Source organism: Apodemus sylvaticus, chromosome 4, assembly GCF_947179515.1.
Source record: "Apodemus sylvaticus chromosome 4, mApoSyl1.1, whole genome shotgun sequence".
NCBI classification, from domain to species: domain Eukaryota; kingdom Metazoa; phylum Chordata; class Mammalia; order Rodentia; family Muridae; genus Apodemus; species Apodemus sylvaticus.
Window position 1 is genome coordinate 79969623 of NC_067475.1, and position 13004 is coordinate 79982626.

Sequence of the window (13004 nt, forward strand, 5' to 3'; positions counted from 1 at the left end):
ACAGCTAAGGGCCATGGACTGACATCTCTGACTATTAAACGAAAGTAAAAATTCATTCTTTAGGAGTTGGAGAGATGTCTCCATAGTTAAGAACACTGGCTGCTCTTCTAGGGGACTAGGGTTCAGTGTCAGCATCCATATGGTAATTCCAGTTCTGGGGGATCCAATGCCCTCTTTTCATCAGGCACGCACATGGTATACATACATACATACATACATACATACATACATACCCCGTTAAGGTGGGGAAACATGGCAGCAAAACACCCACACATGTAAAATAAAACCATAAAAAGGGCGTTCATCCTTTAAGTTGTTTTCTTGGTTATTTTGGCTGTAGCTATGCAAAAATAACTAACACAGAAAGTTGGTGCCAGAGAAGTAGAGTTGCTGTGATTAAATCTGTCTGTGTAGTTCCTAAGTCTTTGTAACTACTTTGTTGGCAGGTTTTAGAAAGGTTTAGTCTCTAAAGAAGAGCAAACAGTTGAGGTTACAACAATATCTGAAGAAATACTTTTTTTTCTAATTTTATGAGGTTCCATTTGTAAGTCATTGTTCTTATTTACTGAGTGATTAGAGTTCCATTCAGAAAGTTTTTACCTATGCCCAGATCTTGAAGTTAACTCTATCAGTTTCAGGTCTTACGGTGAGGTCTTTGCCATTTGAGGTTCAGTTTTGCGCAGGGTGAGGGATGAAAATCAAATTTCCTTCTTTGTGTGATACCTAGTTTCCCCAGCACCATTTGTTGAAGATGCTGTCCTTTCTCCCTTGTAGATTTTTAGCATCTGTCTTAGTTTGGATTTTTTTGCTATGAAGAGACACCATGGATTCTCTATCAGTTATTTCTCTGTTTCTGTAGACAAGTACCATGACCAAGGCACTTTATAGAAAAAAGGATTTATCTGGAAAGTTCTAGAGAGACAAGAGTTCATTATGGTGGGGAAACATGGCAGCCAATGGTAGGCCTGGTGGCAGGAGCAGGAAACCAAGGGATCCCATTTTTTACTGAAAGCATGAAGCAGAGAGTAAGAGAAGTAGAGTAAGGCTACGACGGACTCTTTTGTTTTGTTTTGTCTTGTTTTGTTTTTGTTTTTTATTTGATATATTCTTTATTTACATTTCAAGTGATTTTCCCTTTCCTGAATCCTCCCTCCCTGAAAGTCCCATAAGCCCTCTTCCCTCCCCCTGTTCCCCCATCCACCCCTTCCCACTTCCCTGTCCTGGTATTCCCCTACACTGCTGCACTGAGCCTTTCTAGGACCAGGGGTCACTCCTTCCTTCTTCTTTGGCATCATTTGATGTGTGCATTGTGTCTTGAGTATTCCAAGCTTCTAGGCTAATATCCGCAATGGTCAGCTATGAAAGAAGTTAAAGTAAGTCACCACACAGAAGAGTTCTTTAAATCTCCAGCCTTCAAGAGGTAATCCATAATTTCTAAAAAGTATTTTTATTACTTTATATTTCTGAGTGTCTGTTTTGAATGTCGTGTGAATGCCTGGTGTTTACAGAGGCCAGAAACAGGCCTATGATCTGGAGTTATAGGGAACTGTGAGTCATCATGTAAATGGTAGGAGTAAAACTCCGGCCCTCTGGAAGAGCAGCCAGTGTTATTAACTGATGAACCATCTCTCCAGCCCCAGAAGCAATACATTACCTTGAATTCTGCAAATTAGAAAATCTTGAAAAGTGCTCAATTAGAAGATCTTTGGTTTTCTTTATTTCAATAAACACTTCTTTCTGATTAAAGGTACTGTCCGAGGTGCTGAAAACATCCAGTAACTTCGTGGTTTGTTTTGTTTTGTTCTGAGATAGGGCTTCTCTATGTAATTCTGACTGTCCCATAACTTGCTATGTAAACCAGGCTGGCCTTGAACTCACAGAGATTCACCTGCCTCTGCACCCCAAGTGCTGGGATTAAAGGCTTATGCCACGCTGTGCCCTATTCCAGTAACTACTTCAGCTCTGGCTAGAATCAATCCAGTTAGAGAATTCGGGGATTAATTCATAGCTACTTTAAAAAAATTTTTTTTTGACAAAGCCTCTAATCCCAGTACTTGAGAGGCAGAGGCAGGAAGATCTCTGAGTTCAAAGCCAGCCTGGTCTACAGGTGTGAGTTCTAGGACAACCAGGGCTATACAGAGAAATCCTGTATTAAAATAAATAAATAAATAAAGCAACCAAACAACCCTCTTCCTCCACACTCTCAAAAGCAGTTGGTTATTCCCATAACAGTAATGTAACCATTGTATCAGTGGGCGTATGATGTAATATTGTATTATTCAGGGTCCACCATAGGGCACTACTATTGATTCTTCTTCTTTTTTTTTTTTTTTTTTTTACCCCCACAATGGCCTGTATAGCATCTTTGATACTTTGGAAGTTAGCCAGTAGTGGGGAAGCATTCATCTCAGTTCTAGCTTTATTTCCCAATCTTCTGCATCCAAAGTATATGGTATTTTCAACAATATGATTTTACCATCTACATCTGTTAGGCAACCTAGAGTAATAGTAATAGTATTGCTTGGTGGGGAGAGGGCTTTGAGGCTTCCTTGATCTACAACACATTGGAGAGTATACCAAGCCTGACACTGAATATTTAATTTAATAACCTATGGTTTGTGGGAGTACCATTAACCTATTTTGATGTTTTTTATGTCTTCTTCATTTACAGATTGCCTATCATCACAATACACACACACACACACACACACACACACACACACACGCACGCACGCACGCACGCACGCACACACGCACATGCTTCTCCTGAACTCCCAGTAGGTTATTTTTTGAAGCTGGTTGTCTTGCAGAGTTGAATTTCATTGGTTATGGTTTAGTGGTGTCTTTTTAGCAAGATCAGTTGGTAGAATCTTCTGTTATGGGCCATATAACACTTAATGGGCCATGCTAGTAGGAACTTGGAAGGCAGTAGTGTTGAGAGCTGTGCAGACTGTAGGTCCAGCTCAAAAAGTTTCAGAGGGAACCATTACAACAACCAGGATGGAGAGTGTTCTCATGATATTCTGGCAAAGAATGTGGCTGCTTTCTGCCTTGTCTTAAGGACGCTCCCAAGGCTAAATTAAAAACTAATGAGCTAATTTTTTTTTTTGGTGGAGGAGATTGACATAGCCTGATACTGACTGTGTTGTATGGTTATTAGTAATCACTCTTAAGCATGTCTACATGGAAAAGAAGCAAGTGGTACAGAAAGAAATACTAAAAACTTACAGGTTGGGGAGAAAAGGACTCTGGCAAGCTAAAGGCCTCTGTAAAATTGGTCTGAAGAAAAGTCTGAAAGGCATTTTCTTGATTAATGGTTGAGAAGGGTCCCGAGCAGTGCCATCCCTGGGTAGGTGGTCCTGGGGTAAATAAGAAAGTTGAGCAAAACACAATAGGCAAGTCAGTAAACTGTGCTCACCCATGGCTTCTGCATCCCGGTTCCTGAGTTGAGTTTCAGGCCCTGATTTATCTCAGTGATGGAGTGTGACCAGAGAGTCGTAAAGATGAAATATACTCTTCCCTTCTCTGGGTACTTTTGGTCATGGTTTATTATTGAAAATAGACATCCTAACTAAGAAGTGAACCTGAGTTGTCTGCAGAAGCAACAATTGCTCCTAACCACTGAGCAATCTTTCCAACCTTTTTGTAGTTTTTTTTTTTAATGTAATTTAACTGTACATCTTTCTGTCAGAGCTGCATTAGTAGTATCTCAAATGTTATGCTGCTACAGGGATGCGGTGACATCAGGAACAAGAGCTGGATGGTCACATTATGAATGTGCTCCTTTTTATTCAGCAAAGGACCTTAGCCTATGAAATGCGATTACCTACACTCTCCATGTGGAAATGTACTAGTCTGTAAGCCAATAAACTAAAAATGAGAATGAAAAAGAAACTATGTATACATTGTCCATGGCAGTTCACAGGTGTCGCCAGCATTTGCGAGGCTTCTTGTTCACATTATTATGTTGGGAGGAGCACGAAGTAAGGATCCTCCTCAAGTGTAGAACTCTGAAGGGAGTTCTTCCAGAGCCATTCGTGCTTTTATTTATAATTACGAAAATAAAAATAAATGACTTAAATATAAGACTTTCCACGAATAAGGAAATCCATAATCAAAGTAGATAAATGTTAGAAAATTAAAATATATAAAAGGATTTGTGTGTGTTTGTAAGAGTGTAGTGTGTGTTGTATTTGTGTGTACACACACATGAATTTGCCTATGTGTGTATGTGCCTGTGTGTATGTGTGTGCCTATGTATGTGTATGTGCCTGTATGTGTGTGCCTGTGTGTATGAGCCTGTGTGTATGTGTGTGCCTGTATGTGTGTACCTGTTTGTGTGTGTCTGTGTGTACATGTGTGCATGCATGCACATGCATGTGTTGCATACATGTGCTTATGCAGGTGCATGATTATGCATACAGAGGCCAGAGCAGGATTTTGGATTTCTTCCTGTATTTCTCTTTTTCATTGCCTTGAGACCAGATCTTTAACTGACCTGGCAGCTGGTCATTTGCACTGGGTTGCTTGTCTCCATCTTCTAATGTTGGGGTTACAGGTATGTGTAGTCATGTCTGGCCATTTATTTATTTACTTATTTATTTATTCTAAAATAAGGTTTTTCTGTGCAACCTTGGCTGTCCTGGAACTCACTCTGTAAACCAGGCTGACCTTGAACTTAGAGATCCACTTGCCTCTGCCTCCTGAGTGCTGGGATTAAAGGTGTGCGCCCCTCCACCCCATTCTGCTTTAAAAAATAAAGCATAATATTCTGTTTTTTGAAATTAATATATCATTCCCCACCCTTTTCTCCTCTTATGTGCTCTTCCTTTTCTCTCACTCAAAGTCACAACCATTTTTTATTGAATTGTGACTGCACGCATCTGTGCATATATATTCCTAAATATATAATAAATACAACTCAGTCTTTATAATGGTTCTTGTATGTGTATATTTTCAGGGACAACCATTTGGTATTTGATAACCAGTTGGTGTTTTCTTCCCCAGGGAAGGTTATTCCTCCCATTGTCAACATTCTTTACTTTCCTGTAGTGTTTTGTTCAGGGTTGGAGCCCCGTAAGCTTTAGTGTGGTGTGGTCCTTGCTTACAACATGTTCAGGCAGCCGTATTGGTGAGGCTTCATGGTTGTAGCTTCTCTGACATTTCTAGGAAACAATCTCACAGCAGATTTACTGGCTCTCTGAGTTTTACAACCTTTCTGTTCCTTTTTCTACAATGATCCTTGAACCTTACATACAGGAGTTTTATTATAGTCATATCATTTGGGACTGGGATCCACATGGTCTCCCTGCAATTTGATTGGTTTTTTGAAGTAGTCTCAGTCTACTGAAGAGAGAAGTTTCTTTGATAGATGAGAAGTACACTTATCTGTGGGTATAAGTATTTAGAATATAGTAAGGTTTAGGCTGGTTTAGTAAAGTGGTGGTTGTAGGTTCTCTTCCAAGATCAATGGCTTCTCTACCCCCAGAGAGTTGGCTAGGTTTCTAGTACCAGTCACAGTTTACCTCTTACTGAGCATCTCTTAAGTCCAATTAAGGAGGTGATCATTACCAGCAAGGTGTATATGCCATTTGCACCCTTGCGGCTATCCTGCCGTGCTTGTCTTAGTTCATAGGCACCGTAGCTTGATGGGACTGTTGTCTGCTTCCTTCCCTTGGAAGCTTGCTTGGCCCCCACTGTGCTGTGAAAGCTAGTCCTCGGGGAGAGGCTTCTAGCAAGATCCAACTCAGGTCCTCTGGGTCCTGCGTCCAAAGTGCATGGTGTCTTCAGCAACAGGGACTTACCTCCCACTCTGTGCGGCCACCAAGGCAACAGAAATAGTCCATAATGTTTTGGGAGTGTCTCGAACAACCCTGACCAACATATCAAAAGGAGACTTCCCAGGCCTGGCTTTGTTCAGTAGTTTATGGCTTTGGCAGGGAGTGTCATCAGATAGGAAAACTTTCATTTAAACAACAAATGTATGCATGTATGTATGTATGTATGTATGCATGTATGCATGTATGTATGTATGCATGCATGTATGTATGCATGTATGTATGCATGCATGTATGCATGCATGTATGTATGTCTGCATGTATGTATACATAGGCTTACACATAATTTTAGGTAGATAGATAATATGATTCCTTATGACTTTTCCTGACATCTTTACTGCTAGTTTGCTCCCCTTATTCTGTGTTAATCTCCTTCTTTCTCCCTAGCTAAAGGCTTCCCCACCCCCCATTAAATCACTTGTATCCTGATATTCTTTTTATTGCTCTCTCCCGGCATGGGTCCTTTTTACTCTCCTGGTTTCTGCAGTTACTACAGGTTACACAGTTGCATCCAAAAACTTGCAGTTAGGAACTGAAGGTGGGAGACACAATGGCTCTTTCTGGGTATGGGACCCTCACTCAATATGAATGTTTCTAGTTCATCCAGTTACCTGAACAATTCATGATGTCACTTCTCCTTACGGTGGAAGAGCATCCCATTGAGTGTGTGTCTCGCCTCATCCACTCGTCAGCTGAAGGACATTCAGGCTGTTTCCCTTTCCTAGCTGTGGTGAGCGGAGAGGCAGTGACCATGGCTAAGCAAGCATCTACGCCCTGCTTTTCACACAAACGTTGGCGATCCGAACTCAGGTCATCGACCTTACAGAGAAGTCACTCTTACTGACTGAGCCATCTTTCCAATTTCCACAAAAGATTTTTTTTTTAATGCCAATAAGACAAAATTAAAGAAAAAAAAATCCTACTAAAATTGTAGGGTGAAGGAAAAAGGGAGCAAATGTGGGACAGGAGAGAAAGAAAAGAGTTTGCCTAATATGAAAAATATACACACAGTGTTAGACATATAAAAGAATAAATACATACATAAATAGTGTAAAATAGGAAATGATACTATGTAATGTATAAGAGTGCTGGGAGTATTCCTCAGAGCAGGGAGAGTGGTTATCTAGCATGTGCAAGGCCCTGGGTTCAATCTCAAAAACAACAAAAATAAACAAGTAAGTAGAAGACACAATAGGGGGAAAAGGCAAAACATGGGAGGAAACTGAAAGAAATAAGGAGAAAGGAGAGAAAATAGAGTCAGGAAGGAAATAAGGGCGGCACGGGACTAAAGCAGTAGAGTTTTTTCCTTTGGCTTCTTTTCAGGTCCTTGAAGTGCTGTGTCAGATGTACGCTCTGTGCATGTGCGTGCGTGTGTGACTGAGCTCTTCTCTGGCCAATGACTGATGTTTCTGGGGAGCCTAATTTGAACAGTTGTCCACCAGAGCTGCCTTCACTTTAGCGCCTTCCCTTCTTTGCAGACTGGAAGGTTCTGTTGGCCACACTTAGCTTTTCAGCACAGAGGACGGGTGTATTCTCCCAACGCTGACCAGTTTGCACCCCTGGGTGGTTATTGTTCTGGCTGGAGAGTGTCTCTGAAGTTAGACAGTCAGAACTCCCGTCTGCTTTCTGAACTTACTACGTGGGCGGTTAGGATTCTGCTGAAGGCAAGCAGCTACTGACACCAAGGAGATCTAGGGCTTCAGAATTCTCTGACTCAAGCAGGGAAGCCCACAGCAAGCAGGTATCTCAGAGAACGATCTACTCGCAGACCTCAGGTTCACGGCTGCCAACCTTCAAAGCTGTTCTCAATTAATGAGGCCCAAGAGTGAGGCTACCTTTTCTGTTCAGTTCACCGTCTAGGCTTTCTTTACTTTTTAGTTTGTCAGCATACATTCCGCGACTCCCACCATGCCACACCCTCTCCACTGCTTTCCAGGCTGTGTCTCTCATCCCCGAGTTGTGGACAACCCGGTTCATGCTCCCTGCTTGTGACTGTAGTGTCAGACCCATGGCCGTGCAGTACCCAGCTGAGCTGAGAGAACTCTTCACCACTGACTAAACCTGCTGGAGAACTTCCTGTCTCAGTGAGCTCTATGGCTGCATTTGAGGCCAGTGAGAGCACCTGTCCTGGGCACAGGTCTACAGCCCCCCTTTACCAGGACCACGTGGCTTACCTGTTGGTGCGATTCTGTTTCCCATGGCCCTGGGGGGTTACACTGCTGAGGCCCTGCTGGCTTAGCACACTTCTCAGTGCACCTGTCTTCTGTGTCTCTGCACTTCCCCCTGTCCTGTCACTCTTCGTGGCTTTCTGAAGTTCTTCTCTTTTTCTTTTGGATAGAATCTATTTTTCCTTATCCAATTTGTTTCCTCCACTAAGCCATACAGAGGCCATACTCTTACTGTGCCACACAGCCTCTCCGTTCCTTAGGGTAACGCCTCTGATACAGTCTCTCTGTTCCTCAGGGATACACAGAGCTTCTGATACAGCCTCTCCGTTCCTCAGGGTAATGCATCTGATGTAACAAATTCTAAAGTCCCAATGACTCTGCTAGGCACATTCTTGGGAGCTTTCTATGATCACACCAGCAGATGGTAGGCATGAAGATTTAAGGTCTCTCTGGTGCATATGGAAAAATCCCAAACTCCTGCTCACAGAGACACCATGTGGCCTGTCAGTGTCTTTGACACCAACAACACAGTTGGTGTGCCTCTTTCCTTGTGTGTTCCTGGTTTCATATGAAACCATTTTCTTATCTTTGTTCATGTATGTTTAAGTTCTATGTCCTAGAAATACTTGAGATTATTCCAAACATATCATCATTCTCCATTTCTTCTTCCTCTTCTTCTTCTTCTTCTTCTTCTTCTTCTTCCTCTTCCTCCTCCTCCTCCTCCTCCTCCTCCTCCTCCTCCTCCTCCTCCCCTCGTCTTCCTTTCCCTCCTCTTCTCCATCTTCTCCTAGTCTTTCTGAAAGTTCTGGAACATTAGGCAGTGAGGCCTAGCTGTAGGAAGTAGGTCTCTGGAGGCGTGTCTGATTTCTATCTTCTCCTTATTCTCATAGGTTCCTACCTGCTAGGGTGTGCAGAGTCTTCTCTGTACTCCATGCCCCGCCCACCACCCTACACTGTGGTTTTGACCAAGTAACCAGGAACTAGATTTTGAGACCATGACCCAAATAGGTCCACCTTTAAGTTGTTTACAGTAATTTTGTCGCCTTGATGAAAAGTTAGCCAATATTGTAGGAACAGGACCAAGGATGGGGGTGAGAGGTGATGGAGTCACAAGACAGATCCTGGGTATCAGATGCCAGAGACCAGCATCAGGGTGCAGATCTGAGTTTACCATCTGTTCATAAGCTTGTATAGAGTGTTTGAGCCAACCCGAGCCCCCGAATCCTTGGCCAATTGAATCTTGCCACACTATCACTGTATTCCAGTGAAAACCCTGCCTGATGACATAAGACAGAAATGACATGTCACCTGTTAGGACTTCTGTGAAGATGGTGGAAGCAGCCACCTCCCTGGCCTCGGTTCCTTTCTGCCATTTCACTGGAGACATCTTAGATCTAATGCTGTGTACAGCAGATCAGGACTCTGAGGAGTCGCAGGAGCCTGTGGCCCCTCCTCTCCGTCCCACTTTTTCCTTCACAAGACCTGCACATCATCACACAATATGACTGCAATGACTAGAGCACTATGTGGCATTTATTTAGCACTTGATAAAAACTATTAAGAGTTCATGAATGTAGTCAGTATGTGCGTTTCTCATTGTGCAGTTAGTACTGGATCATGGCAGCATTAGTTCACACTGGCAGCATTAGTTCACACTCGCTCATAACAGCATTAGTTCACACTGGCAGCATTAGTTCACACTCGCTCATAACAGCATTAGTTCACACTTGCTCACAGCAGCATTAGTTCACACTGCCAGCATTAGTTCACACTTGCTCATAATAGCATTAGTTCGAATCTCTTCCCAGTTCTACATTTGCCATGATAAGATAGCTGGCCACTGATTGTAATGGGGGAATTTACTTCTTGGCACCTGGCAAATGCTTTAAATCAGAATTAAAATGTTATTTTTTGAGAATAGGATCTGACATTTTTTTTTTAAATCTAGAACAGTGCCTGGCACTTAGGAGGCATTTATTAAATACATGTTGAATGAATAAGCCTATAGTTCTGAACATTGTTTAACAGGTTCCTTAAAATCTTTTCAGCTATGGCTTGAACTAGTAGGAGCTCCCAGGAAACTCTTAACCTCTGAAGCCTCTGGCTGTGGAAGGTGCTCAGGCATTGCCTGCTTCCTGGACAGTCTCCAAAAGCAAACTTTGAAACCCCTTCCTTTAAACCCCTGTCTCTTGGTGATATCGATAAAGGGGATGAGGAATGAGAAGCAAAAGCAGCCTCTGATGTGACTCAGGCTGACTGGCACTGTCAAGTTCTCCAGGTTCGGCATCTGGTGACTGCGTGGACCATGCTGCTGGCTTGCTCTGTAGATTTACAGCCTTGGGGTGCCCAAGAGCTTGCCAGGCTTCAGGAATGAGCATCACAGTCCCCATGTGCAGGCTAGACTAAGGGGGGAGCACATGTGGACCTGATGGCAGGCATGCAAGGGTGGGAACCTCTGCGTTAGAAGCAGGTGTGAGATTGTATGTTGACCTGGCTGTCACTCCCCTTTGTACGTGTGATGGAGGGAGGCGGGCACAGAGGAAGGAAGGAGTACGACACGCTCGTCTTTGTAAATACCCCTACCACAGAACAGCAGCTCCATAATAAAATACCGTTATTGCTTATGCCTCACATGTGCAGCGTGCTTTTGCGCTGCTCTCCTGGCCTTCTCTCTGTAGCCGCCAGCAGCTACATGTAAACCGGGTTACCTGTTGAGAGAATTTTGGGGTCATAGGGAAGAGCGGCGAAAAGAACGTACGGCTAAGTCAATGTTCACTGATCAAAGCCGTAAACTTTAATGGCGCCAGACCTTATAACAGTTCGGGCAAACCCTTCCCCCCAGACTCCAGGCTGAGTTCCGGTGGAAGTTGTCTAGCTTCTCTTGGAGGTCTTCGTCTTGACTGCTCCGGCAGCTGGGTGGGTCACCTGTTTAATTCAGGAATCCCTATACCAGGAAGAACAATGAGCTTGACCTTTACTACGTGCACTCCACCCTAGGTGGAGCAGGATCCTGGCATTCTGGGAGAAGTTAACCTTGACCAAAGTCAAACTCTGACCAAGTGCAAGACTGCCCCAATATGGCTCTGTACATGTCCTCCCTTTTTTTATTAATTTGAACACGAGGAGGTAGAAAACAAGTGGATAAATATCCTTCATAAGAAGGCGGGCCTTAACCAGGAGGGGAAGCATTGACCGTAATTCCTCTTAAATATTGTATAACGTCTTTTTCAGAGGAGGGGTAATAGGCTCCCTTATTATTTTAAGGACAGCCTCTCGACGTTAACCCCTATGCAATTAGGTGTACTTCCTGGGGACTCAGAAGCAGAAATTCACCTCCCCATGCAGTGCTTTGCCTCGCACGTCTCGCTGGTACCCATGTTTGTTCAAAAACAAACACACATAGATCTGAGTTCTATGTGGCTCCCTCTTTGGAGATCCACTTGTGTAAGTTTTGAAGCCAGGGGGGTCTGCAAGTGTCTTTAACAGACATGTAATCTCTCCATCCAGGTGAGCCTGGGTGGAGACAGCCAGTCTGCTTAACAGACAAGGTCAAGAGTTAAAGGTGGAATAGGATTAACTTGTCCCAGAAGTATCCAATTCAGTTGTAAATTAACAACTTTAAGGATCCAAAGCTTGGCCTCTGAGGTGGGAGAGGTAGCCTTGTGAATCAAGAATTAAGCTGTTACTTCTCAGGAAAAGTGGAGACTATATGTTAAATTAACACAGCTGGCTGAAGATTGTTAGCCATCTTCAAAATTGGAATCTTCAATATTGGAATTATTTCTAGACCAGTCTATGGTTGAGTCAGCTGAACACAATAAGGAGAAGAGTCATTTTAACTCTTCTTAATTAATTTTTCCTAAGCTAGCATAACAGTCTCCATGTTCTGTCCCACAAAGTCTAAAAGCTTGAAGCTAGGCAATTTATCTAACCTGGGACATTTAACAATTGAGGTAAGTCAAGAACATATACCCAATATAGCTCTTATGTTACCATGGTCTGGGCATTCAGCAAGCACACAGTCAGCATATCTTCTGTCGCATTCTGTGGAAAAAACAGAGGACATGCCTTCTCCCCCAATATTAAATCAGGATCATGGCATATATTAGTAAGTGAATTCCTTCATTTCACCTAGACATCAATATGTCTAATTACAAGATGTCATATACATTTAGCAAGGAGTTTCTTGGCATCTAAATTTTAAAATTTTCTTAAAAACATGCAAGCATAATATAAATGATATGTACAGGGACACGATTTCCCCTCTCTTCTTTCTTCCAAGATATTGTTTTATTAATTTAAGTTGGAACACAAAGTATAAACCATAACATAGGCAATAACTATGTAATTATATAAAATATAGTTGCTTTTTCTGTTAGAGCAGTTGCAACTAGACAGCCTAAAAATGAATCATTAGTCACATGTACATATTTTTTTTAATCTTTTAAATTAGAAATATGAATATCATTTATCTGTAATAACTAAGTCCTCTAGGATTAACACCATTACGTGGTAGAGGTAGAAATTGAGGACATCAAGAACAAATCTTTATAATTTGATGTGCACAAAATATAAAATTATTTCAAATACCTAAAGGACAGTCATTTAGAGAATATATCCTTTGTTCTTAGAAATTTGAATCACATTTGTATAAACTGTAGAAATTAAGAATTAGCAGTATTAAAAATGGACCAATTTTAAGCAATTATAAACCATGAGCTATGTATATCTACTATTATTAAAAGCTTGACCTTTAACATCTTAAAAATAGCTGCTATAGCACCCAATTCAGGTATCTGTGTTGAAGCAGGGAGAAACTTAAAGGAATAAACATGTGATCTGATAGTACAAATTATCTTTTGGATAACAATTATTAATTTTGCCTAAAAATGCTTACCATGTAATAGACCAACCATTAATAATAAATTTGATTGTTGCTTGAAGCAAGGAACAAACGTTTCCTACCTTGAAAACAGAGGTTTAAGACCTTCTGTGGCAA